Source organism: Mustela lutreola, chromosome 6 (genome assembly GCF_030435805.1).
Source record: "Mustela lutreola isolate mMusLut2 chromosome 6, mMusLut2.pri, whole genome shotgun sequence".
In the NCBI taxonomy this organism is placed as follows: domain Eukaryota; kingdom Metazoa; phylum Chordata; class Mammalia; order Carnivora; family Mustelidae; genus Mustela; species Mustela lutreola.
The window spans coordinates 149,551,107-149,569,099 of NC_081295.1; positions in this window are offsets into that span (position 1 = coordinate 149,551,107).

A 17,993-nucleotide genomic window follows, 5' to 3' on the forward strand; every position below is an offset into this window, starting at 1 on the left:
TCCCCCCCTCTTTTTTCTTTTCCCGAGGAAAACAGCCTGGAAAGTAGAGAAAGTTTGTGTGTTCTTTCTATCCCTCACTCTCTGGATTCCCATTTCTTTCTTGGATAGAGCTGGCTAAGGGACGGTGGGAGAGGGATTATCCAAGGTCTTCGTCCAAAGATCGGGGGTGTTTTACTTTTCAGAGAAGATGGCTGGCGGGGAGGGCAGTGCAGGGGTTTGAATGACAGCGATAAGGAGAGATTGATGGAGGAGATGGCAATGGTGCTTGTTTGTTTTGGGGGGACGTGCTGAGCAGAAGCGATCTTCACACTGTGAAATGTGACAAAGAAATCCAAAGTGATTATGCAGGTTCATTTGTCAGTAACATGGCTCCAGCTATTGCTGTGCGCAACAATGAGATGACGAGGCACTTATTGCTGCTGGTTGGTTATTAGTGGCATTATAGGAAACATTAGAGCAGAGTAGGATACATAGACCAGCGAGACAATAGCTTTCTGGGCTCTGAACTCAGCAGGGTAGCCTTGTCATTAAATTTCGTAGTGCCAATTTAATTTTTTTTTTTTTAAATAAACTGGAAAGAAACTTTGAAAATGAGTTCTGTAACCCCATTTTTACCTTAATAGTAACTGTCAGGATTTCACTCCCTTGGCTCTCAGTTATGTGTTAGTAGGCTGAGCACATAGAGAAGGCTCACATATTTTCAGAAGACTTGAATGCTAGCGGGAAAATCAGAACCAAATTTCAGTTCTTTTTGGGTGATTTTCTTGTGGTCCTTGAAACATTAAATTTTGATTATGGTACAGTACTCAGGAACAAATTACTAAGCAGGTATCAGGGTCAAACCAATTGCCTTCCTAATGAGTTTCTGATGAATTCCTTTCTGAAATGAGACACCTAAGTTGCTGATTTGAAAGTGGTAGGCCAGCTCATTGCAGAGCAAAGAGACTGCATGTAGAAGAAAGACCTGTTCATCATCCAGCACACCCTGATAAAAATAGCTGTAAACTCACTGTGTGTGTGTATCTGTACTTGCTATGTCCACATCTGTATTTTTTTGGTCCACTTACCTGTAGAAAGATTATAAACAGATAAAAAAAAAAAACAGATAAAAACAACTAACTTCTGATCTTAAGGGCCCAGGGGATTAAAAAGATTAAAAAGCTCTGCACAACAAGGGAAAACCATCAATAGAAGTAAGGGACAACCTACTGAATGGGATAATTTGTTGGGATAACCCAACAAAGGGTTAGTATGCAAAAAATATAAAGAGCTTACGCAGCTCAACACCAAATACCCAAATAATCCAATTAAAAAATGGGCAGAAGACATGAACAGGCATTTCTCCAAAGAAGACAGCCAGATGGCCAATAGACATGAAAAGATGCTCAACATCACTCATCATCAGGGAAATACACATAAAAACCACAATGAGCTATCACCTCACACCTGTTAGAATGGCCAGAATAAACAACAACAACAAAAAAACCCCAGTGTTGGTGAGGATGTGGAGAAAAAGGAAGCCTTTTGTACTCTTGGTGGGAATGCAAACTTTCTAGCTGCTCTGGAAAACAGAATGGAGATATCTCATAAAATTTAGAAATAGAAGTACACTATAATCCTATAATCCCATTACTGGGTATTTACCCAAAGAATGCAAACACACTAATTCAAAATATATAGGCACCCCTCTGTTTATCACAACATTATTTACAATAGGCAAATTATGGAAGCGGCCCAAGTAGCATCTATAGATGAATGGATAAAGACAACGTGGTGTATATACACAATGGAACATTACTCAGTCCTAAAGAAGAATGAAATCTTGTCATTTGCAGTAACATGGATGGATCTAGAGGGATATAATGCTAAGCGAAATAAGAGAAAGACAAACACCATATGATCTTGCTCTAATGTGGAATTTAAGAGGCAAAACAGAGGCACAAAGCAAAAGAGACAAGCCAAGAAAGAGACTCTTAACTATAGAGAAGAAGCTGCTGGTTATCAGAGGGGATGGGTGAAACAGGTAATGGGGATTAAGAATGCACTTACGATGAGCCCTGAGTAATGTAGAGAATTGTGGACTCACTCTATTGTACACCTGAATCTAATATAACACTCTAGGTTCACTATACTGGAATTAAAATAAAAAAATAATTCTGAGACCAATCCAAATAGTAAAAACTACTAAAAGAATTCTGGCCTCAGGTAATTGGAGGCCGAGAGGTTTAAATAAACCTGACCACAGTTGCAGTCATTATCTGACTTAAGACTTGAAAACTAGATCTACATTTCAGAACCTCTCTGATTTCTGCTGAAGGCAACTAAGTATATACTCGTTAGTTTACGTGGTTTTCCTCCACGCTATTGTGGATCATTTAAATAAATATTCTGCCACGGCCAGCTCAATGGAGGCCCCTCAGGCCTCTCCTTTGGTGCTGGACATAAAGTTCTTCATGAGGCATGGATGATATCGTTACAAAGTTTATTGGAGAAGATATGGGTTGGTTCCAGCTGGAAACGGTGTTGTTTCTTCAGGATTGCCATTTCTCTGAGGGCTCAGTTAGGAATTTCCTTTTAAAGAAGCCTTTCCCGATCCCTAAGAGCCACATTAAGTATCTCTCTTTTGTGCTTTTCTGTCATTGCGCTGAGCACATTTTATTAAAATGAGTCATTCGCATGGCTGCTCTTTTCTATTTGAGGATAAAATATTAAAAGATCTAAGTGCAAAACTTAAATGATTGATTTTTTTCAGGGAAATTTGATTTAGAGAAATCCAAATAAAATAGAAAATAGAAATCCATCTTTCTATTATATATATACATATATATAATTTTGCTTAGCTTTTTTTAAAAAAAAGGTTTATTTAGAGAGAGAAAGCATGACCCGGGCAAGGGGTAGAGGAAAGGCAAGAGAGAGAACCATGAAGCAAACTCCCTGCTGAGCACAGAGCCTGATGGGGGGCTCCATCCCAGGCCCCTGAAATCATCATCTGAGCTGAAATCGAGAGTCGGACGCTTAGCCAACTGAGCCACACAGGTGCTCCTGTTCTTGATATTTTTAAGCTTCCTCCTCTCTTCTCTGGTCTTACTCAGAGAGTCTTAGAGACTGTATCCATATTCCCTGCACCCACTCCCCTGCCAGTCATTCACTTTTTTTCCCCTGTTAAATTAACTTTTTAAAAAAAAATTTATTTTTTCAGCGTAACAGTATTCATTGTTTTTGCACCACACTCAGTGCTCCATGCAATCCGTGCCCTCTCTAATACCCACCCCCTGTACCCCAACCTCCCACCCCCCGCCCCTTCAAAACCCTCAGATTATTTTTCAGAGTCCACAGTCTCTCATGGTTCACCTCCCCTTCCAATTTACCCCAACTCCCTTCTCCTCTCCATCTCCCCATGTCCTCCATGCTATTTGTTATGCTCCACAAATAAGTGAAACCATAAGATAATTGACTCTCTCCGCTTGACTTATTTCACTCAGCATAATCTCTTCCAGTCCCGTCCATGTTGCTACAAAAGTTGGGTATTCATCCTTTCTGATGGAGGCATCATACTCAGTCATTCACTTTTAAGAGAGCTCTAAGTTACCAAACAATGTGTTTGTAAGGACAAAATTCAGTCCTTCATCAGTATCTTGTCCTTCATCACCATGTTATCATATATTTTGAGAATATGTGTTGGGAAGGGAAAATTCTTGATTTTAGAAGCAATCAAGATTGGTTCCTCCAGGGAAGGAAAGATGGAGGCCAACCGATGGCTTCTGTTTTGAATTCTTTCATGGGGTTTTAAATACATTCTTGTTTGTTTACAGCAGACAATCCTGGTGAACTAGACAGGACAGGGTCCTTAGTTCTTTTCCTACAGATGAGCAAACTGAGGTCCACAGAGTATCTTGTCCAAGGACAGGTGAGCAGGCAGGAAGCTGCTGAGCTGTGGGGCTGGTACTCAACACCTAGTCTTCCGTATCTAGGACTAGTTCCTATTGTAATCCAGACATCAAAATGAGCCCTCTAATTTGCCACAACTTTAATAAACGTGGTGGTAATATTATTGCACCAGGAACTCCTCAGATAACCATACTGCATAAAAGAACATCACGCCATTTTTTAATGGCTCTTCCTAAAGGTAGACAGGCTCCTTCCTCCAGAGCTATACAGATGTTAAAGGCACATGCATAATAGAAATGACACTTGATGTGGGGGCGAGCGCCGAATGGCTGGATGTAAAGCTATGTAGGATTTCAGTTCAAAGAATCACAGAGAAACACTTTTTCTGACAGTAGTTATAAAAGAGTACCATCTTGACCATCCTAAACGGAGTGTCTTAACGACACAAGGGCTAAGCACATTACCAGTGTATGTGTGAGTATGAGTGTGTACGTGTGTTTTTGTGGGCAGATAGGGTTTGCCAGAGTTTTGCCAGTGGTGTTAAATACGAGAGTTATTGAGCAATCGCAGTGAGAGTTCCAGGGTTCTACAGCTGGAATCGGTGCAGGTGCAGCTTTCTGGTCGCTGGCCCACATTATTTTGCAATACTGCTGGCAGTAACCACTTTTAAATAGAAACATGATTGCACTTTATTTTAATATTTCTCCTTTCTATTTTTTACCCCTACTGTAAATCAATCCTACTCTGAGCACGAATTCCTTGCCAAGGTTTTGGGTAACAGATTAAGCCCACCGGGCTGAGCCTGTTTTCAGTGCTTGGAAACACACTGAGATGTTCCCTGCCATTGTTGGTAGAGCACACATGATTGAGTGAGAACATATTAGGCATAGGAAACAAACTTTTCTTAGGCTTTTGTGTCACTTGGAGATGAACTGTTTCACTATTCCCAAAACTGTGAGAGGGAGCAGGCATATGTTTACTATGACCAAATTAAGAACAGCCCCTTCTTCCGGTTTACTTTCTTACCCTGTAGGTTCTGGGAGGAATCTATGCTACATGAAATCCTTGGGAATCAAATAGGTCAGTCTTCAGAATAATAATTGAAGTAGCTTACACTTAGGTAAATCTTACTCTGTGACAGACCATTCTTCTAAAGGATTTATGTATCTCGATTCATTTATTCTTCAACTGTATAGGGAAGGTACTATTCTTGTGTGTGTGTGTGTACACAGTTTTATTGTAACAAAGCAAACTTGTATACTTTTTAACATTTAAAACTGAGCATCATCTTTCCAGGGAAATAAAAAAGAAAATTTAAAAATGGGAATAAAATTACAGTAGAGGATGTCCATTCCCAGTAAGATCACACAGGTTCTACAGATTGTCCTACAGAGTAGCAGGGCTCAAGTCATCATTCAGAGAGAGTTTTATTTTAAAAGTGTCATCTTAAACTGTGAGGATGTCTGTTCACAACTTCACAAATATGCCAAAGGAGAAGCCATGTTGTCAAAACGCCCATGTAACCCACCCAAATGTCCCAAACCCACCCTGTGCTGACCTTCTATAACCCCGTTTTTTAAAGTCTTTTTTTTTTTTTTTTAATTAAACAAGAGAAAATAGGCAGGTACATATTGGTAAGTGCTAACTGTCCATATTCACATAGAGACACAGTGTAATCGCTGGACCCAGCATATAGAGAAAGGAAAACTAGAATTCTATGTGCTACGACACAGGGACTTCATGCCCTACGCTTCTAGTGGAGCTAAGGGAACAGAAGGTTTTCCTTTTTTCCCACAGAGATGCTGGTGTTGATGCCATCAAGTTTTTGTCGAGACAGGAAGGGATAGAAATGATTGGAAAAGAAAGGGCAGAACTCTTCTCCTGCCGTATTCTGCTCAAGGTATTTCCTCTGAAATAAGCTGAGAACCACGGATAAAGGGAGAGAAAAGACACTTCAAAAAACAGGGCGGGCATCTGGGTGGCTCAGTGGGTTAAAGCCTTTGGCTTCAGCTTGGGTCATGATCTCAGGGTTCTGGGATCGAGCCCCGCGTCCGGCTCTCTGTTCAGCAGGGAGCCTGCTTCCTCCTCTCTCTCTGCCTGCTTGTGATCTCGGTCTGCCAAATAACGAAATAAAATCTTAAAAACAAAACAAAACAAACAAACAAACAAACAAACAAAAAAAAACAGGGCAAGTGAGCATAAGAGGAAGGAAAAAAAAACCGCCAACTAGAACTTGCTCCGAGATTGGAGAAAATTAAGAAAGGAAGGTTGGAATCCATCAGCGTTCCATGACTCCTCTCCTGCTTTCTTGTCCCTCTCCTTGTTCCCCTCATCATTAGCAGCGTCTCCTTCCTTTCTCATCTCCCCTTTCAGCAGTATCTGCCCATCCTTCCTCTTTTTTTTTTTTTTTTTAAGATTTTATTTATTTATTTGACAGAGAGAAATTACAAGTACACTGAGAGGCAGGCAGAGAGAGACAGGAGGAAGCAGGCTCCCTGCTGAGCGGAGAGCCCGATGCGGGACTCGATCCCAGGACCCTGAGATCATGACCTGAGCCGAAGGCAGCGGCTTAACCCACGGAGCCCCCCAGGCGCCGCCCCCCCCCATCCTTCTTCTTAACAGGATTTTACAGATGGGAAAACTGAGGTGTAAAGAAATGACATAATTTGTCCAAGGACACATAGGAAGTGGAACAGCGGGGATTCGAACCCAGAGAGTCTGTCAGGTCTGTGTTCTCACCACTCGGCTATACACATTCCATTTTGAAAGCTGGAGGCTACCTCTTACCAAGCCAAGATCAGCTGCCTGCCCCCTCCCCTCACTTTGGGTGCACATCTGTCTCCCCACCTGGACCTTGAGCTGCTTAAGGGTAAGGAAGAGGTTCTTTAAAAATCTTTCCATCTCTCCTTGCTCTTTAAAGCTGGATTTTTCTATAGCGACTATTTCACAAGATACACAAAGTAGACATTTCGAGGGTTTGAGAAGATCACGCACCAGAATGTTTGATAATACTGCGGAAGACCAAAACAATTAAGAGATTTCTTTGAAAGCCTTAAAATGCAGAAAATTTAGCATAAAGAGAATTATCCAGTGTGTCAATTTGTAACATTTTCCCATAGGACCAGGGCTCGTGTCAATTTTCTTGCCAGGTCTGAGACCGGATTGAAGTCTCTATTCTTTTTAAGACAAATATAAGAACCTTGTTTCTATGCAGGAGGAAGTACCCTTAGCAGTTTTCCCTGGTGTTGGACAACACAGTCCTTGTATTTGTTTTTTTAACTTTAACTTTTTAATTTAAATTCAGCTGATTAACATATATTACTACTTTCAGAGGTAGAGGACAGTGATTCATTAGTTGCATATAATACCCAGCGCTCATTGTATCACATGCCCTCCTTTTTTTTTAAAATTTAAAATTTTTTCAGTGTTCCAAAATTCATTGTTTACGCACCACACCCAGTGCTCCATGCAATACATGCCCTCCTTAATACCCACCACCAGGACCTCCCAATTTCCCACCTCCCTCCCCTCCAAAACCCTCCATTTGTTTCTGAGAGTCCACAGTCTCTCATGGTTTGTCTCCCCTCCGATTTCCCCCAACTCACTTCTCCTCTCCTCCCAATGTCCTCCGTGTTATCCCTTATGCTCCGCAACATCACGTAACTTTCTTAATGTTCATCACCCAGTTACCCCCTCCCCTCCCCCTCCCCACCAACAACCCTCATTTTGTTTCCTATACTTAAGAGTCTCTTACAGTTCATCTTCCTCTCTGATTTCGTCTTTATTTTTTCTTTTCTTCCCCTATGATCCTCTGTGTTGTTTCTTAAATTCCACACTTGGGTGAGATCATAGGATCATTGTCTTTCTCTGATTGACTTATTTTTCTTAGCATAATGCCCTTTAGTTCCATCCACATTGTTGGAAATGGCAAAATTTCATTTTTTGATGGCTGAGTAATATTCCCTTGTATATATAGATCACATTTTCTTTATCCATTCATCTGTCAATCAGTCTTTGTTTTTGAAATAATCCCTCTTCTCAGCTAGTTCTTTAGATGGTTGGCTTTGCCCTATAACTACATCTTTACTCAGTTCTCCAGAACACTTAAGTAGTAGCCCACATCCCATCACTGACAGTATATTTTACATAGCATGTCTTGCTCCCAGCTCTGTTACTTTAAACATAAAGTGACACATTTTTCCTATTGATTGTAGCTCAGTGGTCCTATCAGGAAGTCATCAGGCTTGCCTTTTGGTTGTAAGCCATTTGAGATGTCCAACTTTTGCTAAAACCCGTTTCTCTCATCTGTGCATAAAGTTTTATAATAGTAAAGTACTCCTCTAAAAAGCAAAGTTTTCCTTAAGAATGTAGAAGCAAAGTAATGAATCAAGAGTTAAGTATTAGTGATTTTAGTCCCTTGTTTTCTGGTGATTAGCTATGTGACTAGCTGGGTGACTCCAAAGAGATCAAAATGATAACGTTTCCTCAATAAAAGAAGAGAGTAGAATTAGAGCGTATCGTCTCAATTTTCTTTTAATCTAGTCTCCAGATGACAAGGAGATCTCTTCCTGCACCTGCATCACCACAACTTTCCACCTAAGATCTTGAATGAAACTAGATCAGAACATGTAAACTCTGATCTCCTTTTGTATGCGAAGAATGGGATTCTTGCCTCTGAATACTCTGTTGAAACTTTCGTACTTTCCTTTCAAAATCTCAGGGTTCTGTTTAATGTGGCACTACCTGAAGCAAAATGTATCGGCATCCGGTTGACCCTTGAACAACAGTGGACATAACATATACTACCCACCCCTACACACAGTCAGAAATCCGTATGTAACTTCTGAGTCTCCCGAATGGCGGACAGCCTATATTTGACCAGAAGCCACAGAATAACATAAACGGTTGATTATCACATATTCTGCACGTTATATGTATTAAATACTATATTCTTACAGTGAAGTAAGCTAGAGAAAAATGCTATGAAGATCATAAGGAAAATACACCTACAGTATTGTACTGTATTGAAAATAAGTCTGCATGTAAGTGGACCAGCAGAGTTCTAACCTGCATTACTCAAGGACCAAATGTACTAGAAACTCAGATCCTGGGGTTAATTTCACCGTTTAAACAGAATATGCGTGATAGGGGAGAGAGGGTGTAGCATTATTTTCAACACATATTAGGGTGCCGATTTCTCAAGTCAGCACGGGCTCTGACCCATTAGGAATTAATTGACTCAAGTGGCATGTAGAGGCCCCCAAGAAGGCGGAACTACGGAGGCCAGCTGCATGCATGAGGCCAGTAATACAATCCGGTGCTTTGCAGAGGAGGTTAGAGCTGAAGAACCATTTAAAATTTATGTGGCAATTAAGAGCCATTATCACCCCTCCCCCCCCATGTCGTAAAACATTTGATTGTTTATCAACTAACCTTGTAGGACATTATTACATTCCCTCTCTGGTGAACCAGAGGGTGTGTTTTGCTGCTCTGCTAAATGAGGGAAGAGCAATAGAAAGCTGTCTTTAGCAGACGGGGTCTTTTCTTTGGTGTCCTCCTGCTTCCAGTTCTAGATTTATCTTTCTTTTCCTTTCCTGTCTTCACTGTGTCACATGTACAGTCTCTCTCAGTGCTCCGGAGCCCCGAAGCTAGCTGTCCAGTGCCTGGTGTGTATTTTTTTTTCTCCTGCCCCTTATCTCCCTCCGCTCCTAAGACGTGTCCTCTGTGTTCTCTCAAATTGTGTCATGATAAATGATTCACAAGGCTTGAGGACCTCTTTACTCTGGAATGACTAAATTTTTAGCAATAGGAGCAACAAAATCCTGTCTTTCTCCAAGTAACCTTCTTTGCTGAGGTCCTTCAGACACCAGTGTGGGTGAATGGAAGAGATAACACCATGTTGTTTCAAATGCTTCTGATTCCCTTTGCCTGGATGTTACCCCCTTGTACTCAGCCTGTGGGTCTGATCTAGCCACACGGAGGATGGGAAGCTCGCTTCATAAGAGGTACACTGGAAGGCTTTGGAAGTAAAAGAAACATTATGTTTACATTGAAGGTAGTCACTAGAGGACAATGGACTTGGGTCTTTGGACCACACTTAGAACACTAAGGGCATTAGGCAGAGTCAGCAGATAGACCTCAGTGGGGAAGTTGGCCTACCAGAAAGCTGGTGAATGAGGCTGAGAAGCAGAATCTGTTCATAGGAACAGACTCTGCTGCTCTTCTGATCACTGCTGAGCTTGGCTGGAGGAGCAGGAATGAGGTGAATGTTTATTGTCTCCATTAATGATCTAGAGATGGTTGGGATTTGCTTTTTTCTGTTTTTCTCTTTTAGCCACAGCTTGAAAGGGGCTCTTGGATCTGGCCAAACTCTTGCTTGATAGGTCTCACACCCTTATAGGGACTTGGGGGGTCCTGGAGACAGGAGGCACCTGCCTCTACTCCTTGTGGCCACATTGCTTCCAGTAAGTTTGGAACCTTGGGTAGATTGATTGGGATTTTAATCTAATCCTACAGTGGAGCTGTGTTTGTTGCTTCTGCCTGCCATCCTGTGGTCCATCTGATGGGCTGAAACCCTCAGTCTTGGAAGAAGACAACTCTTTAGCCATGTGTGTGACAAATTTCCCAGATGCCCATGGAGTTAAAAGATAGCTGATGTTTATGGAACATTTCTACTATGTTGAATAATGTCTGAATTACTTGACCATAGGCACCGTATGGTACGTGCCACCTTCCCCATTTGACAATTCAAGAAGCAGATAGACAACCTTGCCTGGAACCAATGGGCATGGTCAGGTTGCTTTCCTCAGCTAGCTGGTTTCTCCCCTCAGTCCATGCCCTAAACCTCTATGTCATTTGAATAAGTGCATGATTTAATATACCTTCTCTCCGTTGGTATAGAATGTTTCCTTCCAATTTTGCTGGTTACATTAACATATGACAATAAAAATTCTCAGTCCATGTATTTCAACTCTCTTCAGAAGCTGTCCTCCTTTGGGTCCTCACCGGCCCATCTCTGGACACTTGTACAAGTCTGAAAGGGGTTGAGAAAGTGGCCTTGTGTTATCATAAACCCTCTCCTTGCTCATTTTTATAAGCAGTTATACCCTTCATTCAAGGCTAATAAAGCAAATATAGTTTCTTTTAAATGGTTCATTTATTTAATGGTTCATTTATTTATTTAAATGGTTCATGGGCTTGAGGACTACTCGAATATTTTTACTGGATAGATTTCTTAGTTAACAAATTTGGAGAAAATAAAGACTGCATTCCCCAGTCAACAAATATTTGAGTTTCTACTTAATTTTTTTTTTTTTTTTGTAAGACCCCGTGTTGGAAGCTGTGAGGCATGTGATACCTGGTCCAAAGTTCTGTGACCAGGTGCAATGGTTAATTTTATGTGTCAACTTGACTGGGCCACAGGTGTGTTTGAGGGTGTTTCTGCATGAAATTAACATTTGAATTGGTAGGCTGAATGAAGTCAGTTGCACGTTCCCTAATGTGGTTGGGCATCACCCAATCAGTTGAAGATCTGCCTGCTTTGAGCTGGGACATCAGTCTTTTCCTGTCTTTGGGTTTGAATTGAAAACTGAAACACTGGCTCTTCATCGGTCTCAAGCCTGATGGCTTTTGGACTGGAACTCTGCTCTCAGCTTTTGGGGTCTCTAGCTTGCCAACTGCAGATCTTGGGACTTCTCAGCCTCCATAATCATGAGCCAATAAATTGGCTGTGCAATAAATTTCTTTATATAGCTCTCTGGAGAACCCTTGCTAATATACCAGATGATTCCAAACACACCTTTCCCATTCCCAGTTTTATTGGAAAATAATCAAACATCAGTATATAAATTAAGGTGTGCAGCATGGTGGTTAGATTTACATATATTGTGCAGTGACTACTGCCCTGGGTTTAGTTCACATCAGTTGTCTTTTATAGATACAACAAAAAGAAAAGAAAAATTTTTCTTGTGATGAGAACTCTTAGGATTTCCTCCCTTAACAACTTTGCTATATACCATGTGACAGTGTTGAGATGGTATGATATCCGTAGTGCTTATTTATCTTATAACTGGAAGTTTGTACCTCTTTTTTTCTTAAATATTTATTTGAGAGTGAGAGAGAGCATGCACGTGAACAGGAGAAGGAGCACAGAGAGAGGGACAAGCAAACTCTGCACTGAGCCCTAACATGGGGCTTGATCCCCGGACCCTGAGGTCATGACCTGAGCTGAAATCATGAGTCAGATGCTTAACCAGCTGAGCTACCCAAATGCCCCTGGAAATTTAGACCTTTTGACCACCTTCCTCCAACCCCCCCTTCCCCACCTACCACTTCCGGTAACCACAAGTCTGATCTCTTCGTTGTTTTTTTTTTGTTTTGTTTTTTAAACACATCCCTTTCTGTGGGAAATACCTATGCTTGAATGCTATTCTCCAAGAGGGATAAGTTCCAAATAGGTTTTGTTTAAGGAATCCTACAGAGATGAGTCATTAAATAAGTCAGTTTGAGGAAAAGTACAATATCAATAATAATTGGACATCAACCAGTACATTGGACAAGAACCTCTTCATGGCAGTCTTTTTGTGAGAGTTGTAACATGTCTGAAAAGGGAAGACAGTATTCCCATTGTTTCCTGAGCCCAAAGGGAAGGAAGATATTAAATGCCGTGTGCCAGGCTCCAGAGGAACAATGGCTTTTGACTAACTCATCGTAGGGCCAAAATGTCTCTGGGTTGAGAAAAATGATTTCATGTGCTTCTGCGTGTGACCATGGCAGAGTTTCTCCGTAAGAAATAGAGAAGGAAATGGCGTGTTTTCTTACAGGTCGGAAGGTTGATTTTTCCAATCAACACAAGCCCCTTCACTCTCTGAATCTTCAGTCCCATTCTAATATCTTTTTTAGTTGAGTGACATTCACATAACATAATACTCACCATTTTAAAGTGGACAACTGAGTGGCATTTAGTGCATTCATAGTATTGTGCAAACACTTCTATCTAGTTCCAAACATTTTCATCGCTCCAAAAGGAAAGCCAAAGCCCCTTAAGCAAATCCTTCTGGTGCCTCCCTCCCTCCCAACACCTTAGAAACTCTTTGGATTTACCTATTCTAATATGGTTTTAAATAAAACTCTTTTACAAGGAAAACTAAGAGGATGGAACTCAAGTAACATAATTGAAGGAGTAAATTCACTTCATGGGTGGTTTGGATATTTGTTGTGCTTGCTTGCAGAATTCTTGGGTAAAGGGCAACCTGTTTCCAGCTCTGGATGTGAGCTTGTGAGAATGTCTCAACACTGGCGAGCCAGGAAGGCTTTTAGGGGAAGCAATTTGGGCAGGTCCTCCTAAGGTGCTCCACGGGGAGCAGTGCCCTTTGGGCGCCTTCCGGGCCACACCAGGTGTCGGTCAGGTCAGCACTCTGCACACAAGGTTCAATGTGGAATCCCAGCACTTCCCAGCTGCTTGGCTTTTGGTTAGTACAGACCAAGATAGCTGGTAATGGGTTCTATATGAGGACTGTTTTCTATCTCTGACAGTCTTCTCATTGGTCTTTTTTCTCCTTAGCCATCAGATATCATAGCTGAGTTTTTGGTCAGCTGTTGGTCTCTCTTTTCTCAGTTTTAAATATTCTATTCAAAATAATCAGGGGGACGCCTGGGTGGCTCAGTGGGTTAAGCCTCTGCCTTCGGCTCGGGTCATGATCTCAGGGTCCTGGGATTGAGCCCCGCATCGGGCTCTCTGCTCGGCGGGGAGCCTGCTTCTCCCTCTCTCTCTGTCTGCCTTTCTGCCTACTTGTGATCTCTCTCTCTGTCAAATAGATAAATAAAATCTTTAAAAAAATCAGGAATTTTCAGGAAGTCATAGATCTTTGAATATATAGGGATGCTTGAATGTTTTGTGCAAATACTTCTCTCTAGTTCCAGACATTTTCATCGCTCCAAAATGAAAGCCCGAGCCCAACGTGAATAAAGTTGTTGCTTTGTTTTCCAAGCTGAGGCAGTTGGGAATAGATGGGGTGCCTTCTACCTGCCCTATTTCACACCCCAAACGTTAGGGGAATTTATGGTGAGGGGCGATTTTCGAAGAACAAAAAAGAAGAGGTTTCTTGGGAAACGGGAAGTGCTCACTCTAGACAACTGTTCCTTGAAGATGAGGGAAGAAAGGTAGACTTCTTCAGGGGCCTGTGGGACGGGCATTGAAGGGCTGTGCTTTGCAACTCTTGACTCTTTTCACAGATTTTCTATTTTTTTCAAAGTTTTATTTATTTTAGAGAGAGCATTGGGGGGGGGGTGTTGCGGGGAGAGGGAGAAACAGACTCCCCACTGAGCAGGGAGCTCAACACCGGGCTTAATCCCAGGACCCTGGGATCATGACCTGAGCCAAAAGCAGACACTTAACTGACTGAGCCACCCAGGTGCCCCTTCTTCACAGATTTATACATGTGAAAACACATTCACCTCTCGGTGGGGAGAAGGGATTCCTGCCTGTTGGGCTGGACACATGATATCCTCTGCGTCTCAAGAATATGCTTTTCACACAGATTTGTCAGGGGGAGTCTTCTCTGAATTACCAACTCCTATATTTTCTCATACCTAAAACTGTAAGAATTGGATTTGAAAATGATAATAGGTATTTATAGTCAATTTCTGGGGTTTTTTTTTTTTAAGATTTTATTTATTCATTTGACAGAGATCACAAATAGGCAGAGAGGCAGGCAGAGAGAGAGGGGGAAGCAGGCTCCCCGCTGAGCAGAGAGCCCGACTCGGGGCTCAATCCCAGGACCCTGAGATCATGACCTGAGACGAAGGCAGAGGCTTTAACCCACTGAGCCACCCAGGCACCCCTATAGTCAATTTCTTCTAACCAAATGAAATCTCCTTGTAATTTCTGCTGGGCTCTTTTGGTTCTGTTTTCAACAAAGAGTGAGGCAGGTGGTCCTTCTTTCTTACCAGCCATTTAGACATAGGAAGACGGAAAACCTTTCCTCTCGGGTCTTTTAGCAACGTAGCCTAACCAGTGAGGATGAAAACAGGATCACTTCACCTGCGCCTCTTCTGTTAAAGCCAATCAGGCATTGGCTCACTCTTAGTGGATTGTCAACTGTGACTTAAAAAAAATCTTCTTTCATGAATATTGATAATAATAGCCCTGGTTTTTCCATGGTATTTTACAGTTTACAGCGTATTGTCATAGATTTCACTGGATACGCACGGTAACCCTGAGGCAGGATGTGTGCATGTTACTAAATGCCTCTTACCAACAAGGAAACGAAGATTCAGACTCCATTGGCATCACCAGCACATCCAGGGCTAAAAGGACCCAAGCTTTCAGAGCCTGTATATAAGTCTGTTTTGGGAAACTATAGTTCAAGTTAGATTCCCCCCAACTTGCGCATTTAGTTTTCTGGAACTAAATGACATCTTACTAGGTTTTAATGACAATCGTTTTATAAGCAGTTAACATCAAGTTAAAACCAGGTCCCTGTTCTCCAGAATCCATCGTAAAATTTACCGGAGGAAGAACAGTGTTTGTCTGTCTCTACTCTTCTTTCTCATGCTATTTCCCAAGATTCTAAGATTGCAGCAAAGATCGTGCCCTATAGGTTCTAGGAGGCCTTTCCTCCCCACCCCACCCCCCTTTTTTAAAAAAAAAAATCTGGGCGCCTGAATTTATTCAAATTCCTGTTTGGACTCATTTTCATTTTCTTCCTTCTTTCATGCTTTGACTTCTGACCATCCAGATTTGTTCCTGATTTTATTTTTGATTTTTATTTTTTGTTCCCGAGTTTGAAGGTATAATCTGTGCTCGAAGGAACCAGCTGCGATGCACGTCTTTCCAAATGCTTGTGTACCTGCAGAGTTTCACTTTTCTCTCTCCCTCCCCTTCATTTCCGTCCTGGACATGCTTCCATCATCACACTCGTGGCTTTTCTTCCCCTTCAGCATCCAGTTATAATAACTACCTGCATTTGAATGCGACAACATACAAAGTGTGTTAAAGACACAGCTTTAAGGATTTCAGGGTCATTAGAGGACCGCACATTTCTGTTATTAGATGAAACACAAGAGGGAGCATTTTAAGGCTTATTTTAAAAATTACTGAAAGTCCTCTAACATGTTTGGAAGGTCATTTGTGGGAGAAATGTTCACTGGATTTGGACGCTGAAGTTAGTTCTAAGAGAACAAAAAGATAGAGTTTCAGGCATTTGGATTTAAACTTTGGATTCTAAATTTGGGGTAAAACTGAAGGCTTTCAGGTTTGTTTTGGCTCTAGAAAGGCTCAGTTTTGCCGAGTCTGTGCTTTTATTATTAGCGGCCCCTCACTTCTACATCCCTTACAAGGAGAGGAGAGGAGAATTTTGGTAAGTTCTTACGTGGGCTGCCAAATATTGTGCACGTGTCCCTACCAGAAATTGAGCACACTAAACTTTGCATAGATAAATGTCTATGTACCAGGAGTTGAGACTTCTGGTTCTAGGAAGCACCTCGACTAGGTTCAGACATGGAGTATTGTATTCCTTTTGGATTAGCCTGTGTAGTCTCTTATTGTTTTGCTTAATGTGGCTGGCAAAGGGTAGAGGGATACTAAAATCAAACTATATACCATTTGAAAATTATTCTCTATCATAAATCTGCTTTCTGACACACATTCTTTACTAGGTAGGTGGGGTTTTTTTGCCCAGCTTCAACGCTTCGGAAGTTCCCTAGAGTAATCAGAGCAAATGCTGAGACAGGACTCCCATCTGTGTCTTTTTTCAGAGGCAAGGAAGGGACTGCATGCTAACAGGGGAACGGATCTACTTCTCTGAAGTTCTTGTCCCAGCCTCTCTACCCGGAGCTTGCAGCGGACTTGACCTCTCTGTTAGGGAAAGGAAGTCAAAATGCAACAAACTGAAAACCAATGATAATGATAGAGAATGCTACTGGTGAAGAAAACGAAGCTCTATTTTGATTTCTTGTGAAAAACTGTTCTCCTGGAACAAATTTGGAGAACACGGGTGAGCAGTCCTTGACGGTTTGGTGGCCCTGCATCCCTTGCCCCAGGTGAGGAGCTCAGGCTCTGGGAAGACGGGGAGGAAAAGAGGATGGTGCAGACAGCCCGGCGGCCACCAGACAGCCTTGATATTAGGGGATCTAGCGTGTTCTCCGACTTTTGCTTAATATGTATTTTTTGTCTCCAGCCTCTTCCCGCCCACCCCCGCCAGGAGAAAAGCCAAAATGCCACAACCATGTAAAGATAGGAAAAAAGCACAGACTATATAAAACCCTTCATTCTGGGGAAGTCCGTTTCCATTTACTTAGTTTCCGCCGTCTTGACCCGCTCCCAGGCTGCTGCTTCTCCATAATTCTGTGCATGGTTCAAGTGTTGTGCAGCCTTCTCTGTCCGTGCCTCTCCCTCTGCCTGCACCCCACGCCCTGCTCCATAACGCGGCCTGGCAGGGTCCCGCAGGCATGTTTCGTGTCCTCCTCTCTCTGCTCCCCCTGTCCCACTCTCGCCCCAGGTTTGTGCTCACGGGAGCTCACGGGCGGTTTGTTCTGCGAGCTGTCTGCTCCCTCGCCTTTTGTCACAGAGACGGCGGCACGGGTCCTTCCAAACGAGGCCTGGAAGCCAGTTCGCTGGAGTGTGCAGCAAGTTGAATCGCCGCAGTTTCCTGCTGTTCGTGTGATAGATAGCACCGTCAAATGGATGTGATGTGGTTATTAGACTGGGATTCGGTTCATGCCGAGCTGTATTGATTGGTGTTGGTTCAGTGCTTGCTACACATTTTATCAATTGACCTTCCAGATTATATCCTGCCTTTGCTTCTTTTACCTCTAATTCTACTTTATCTCCAGTTTTGCGGCTCCTAATTTTCTTTGGCTTGATTTCTCCTAGTATTTCTTTAGTTTTCTATTACCCAGAAAGGCGTTTTCTAATGAAACCATATTCTCCCTCCTCGCCGTGCCTATTTACTTATTTATTTATTAAGCCTTTCTTGTTCGGACGTACTGCTTTTGTCCTTTGAGTGTCCAACTTCGAGAGTACCTCTGACCGCGCACAGAAGCACTTTTCCAGAACTTTCCAGGCTGACCGTCGGAGCGGTGGCTGAAGAGGAATTGCTTGCTTC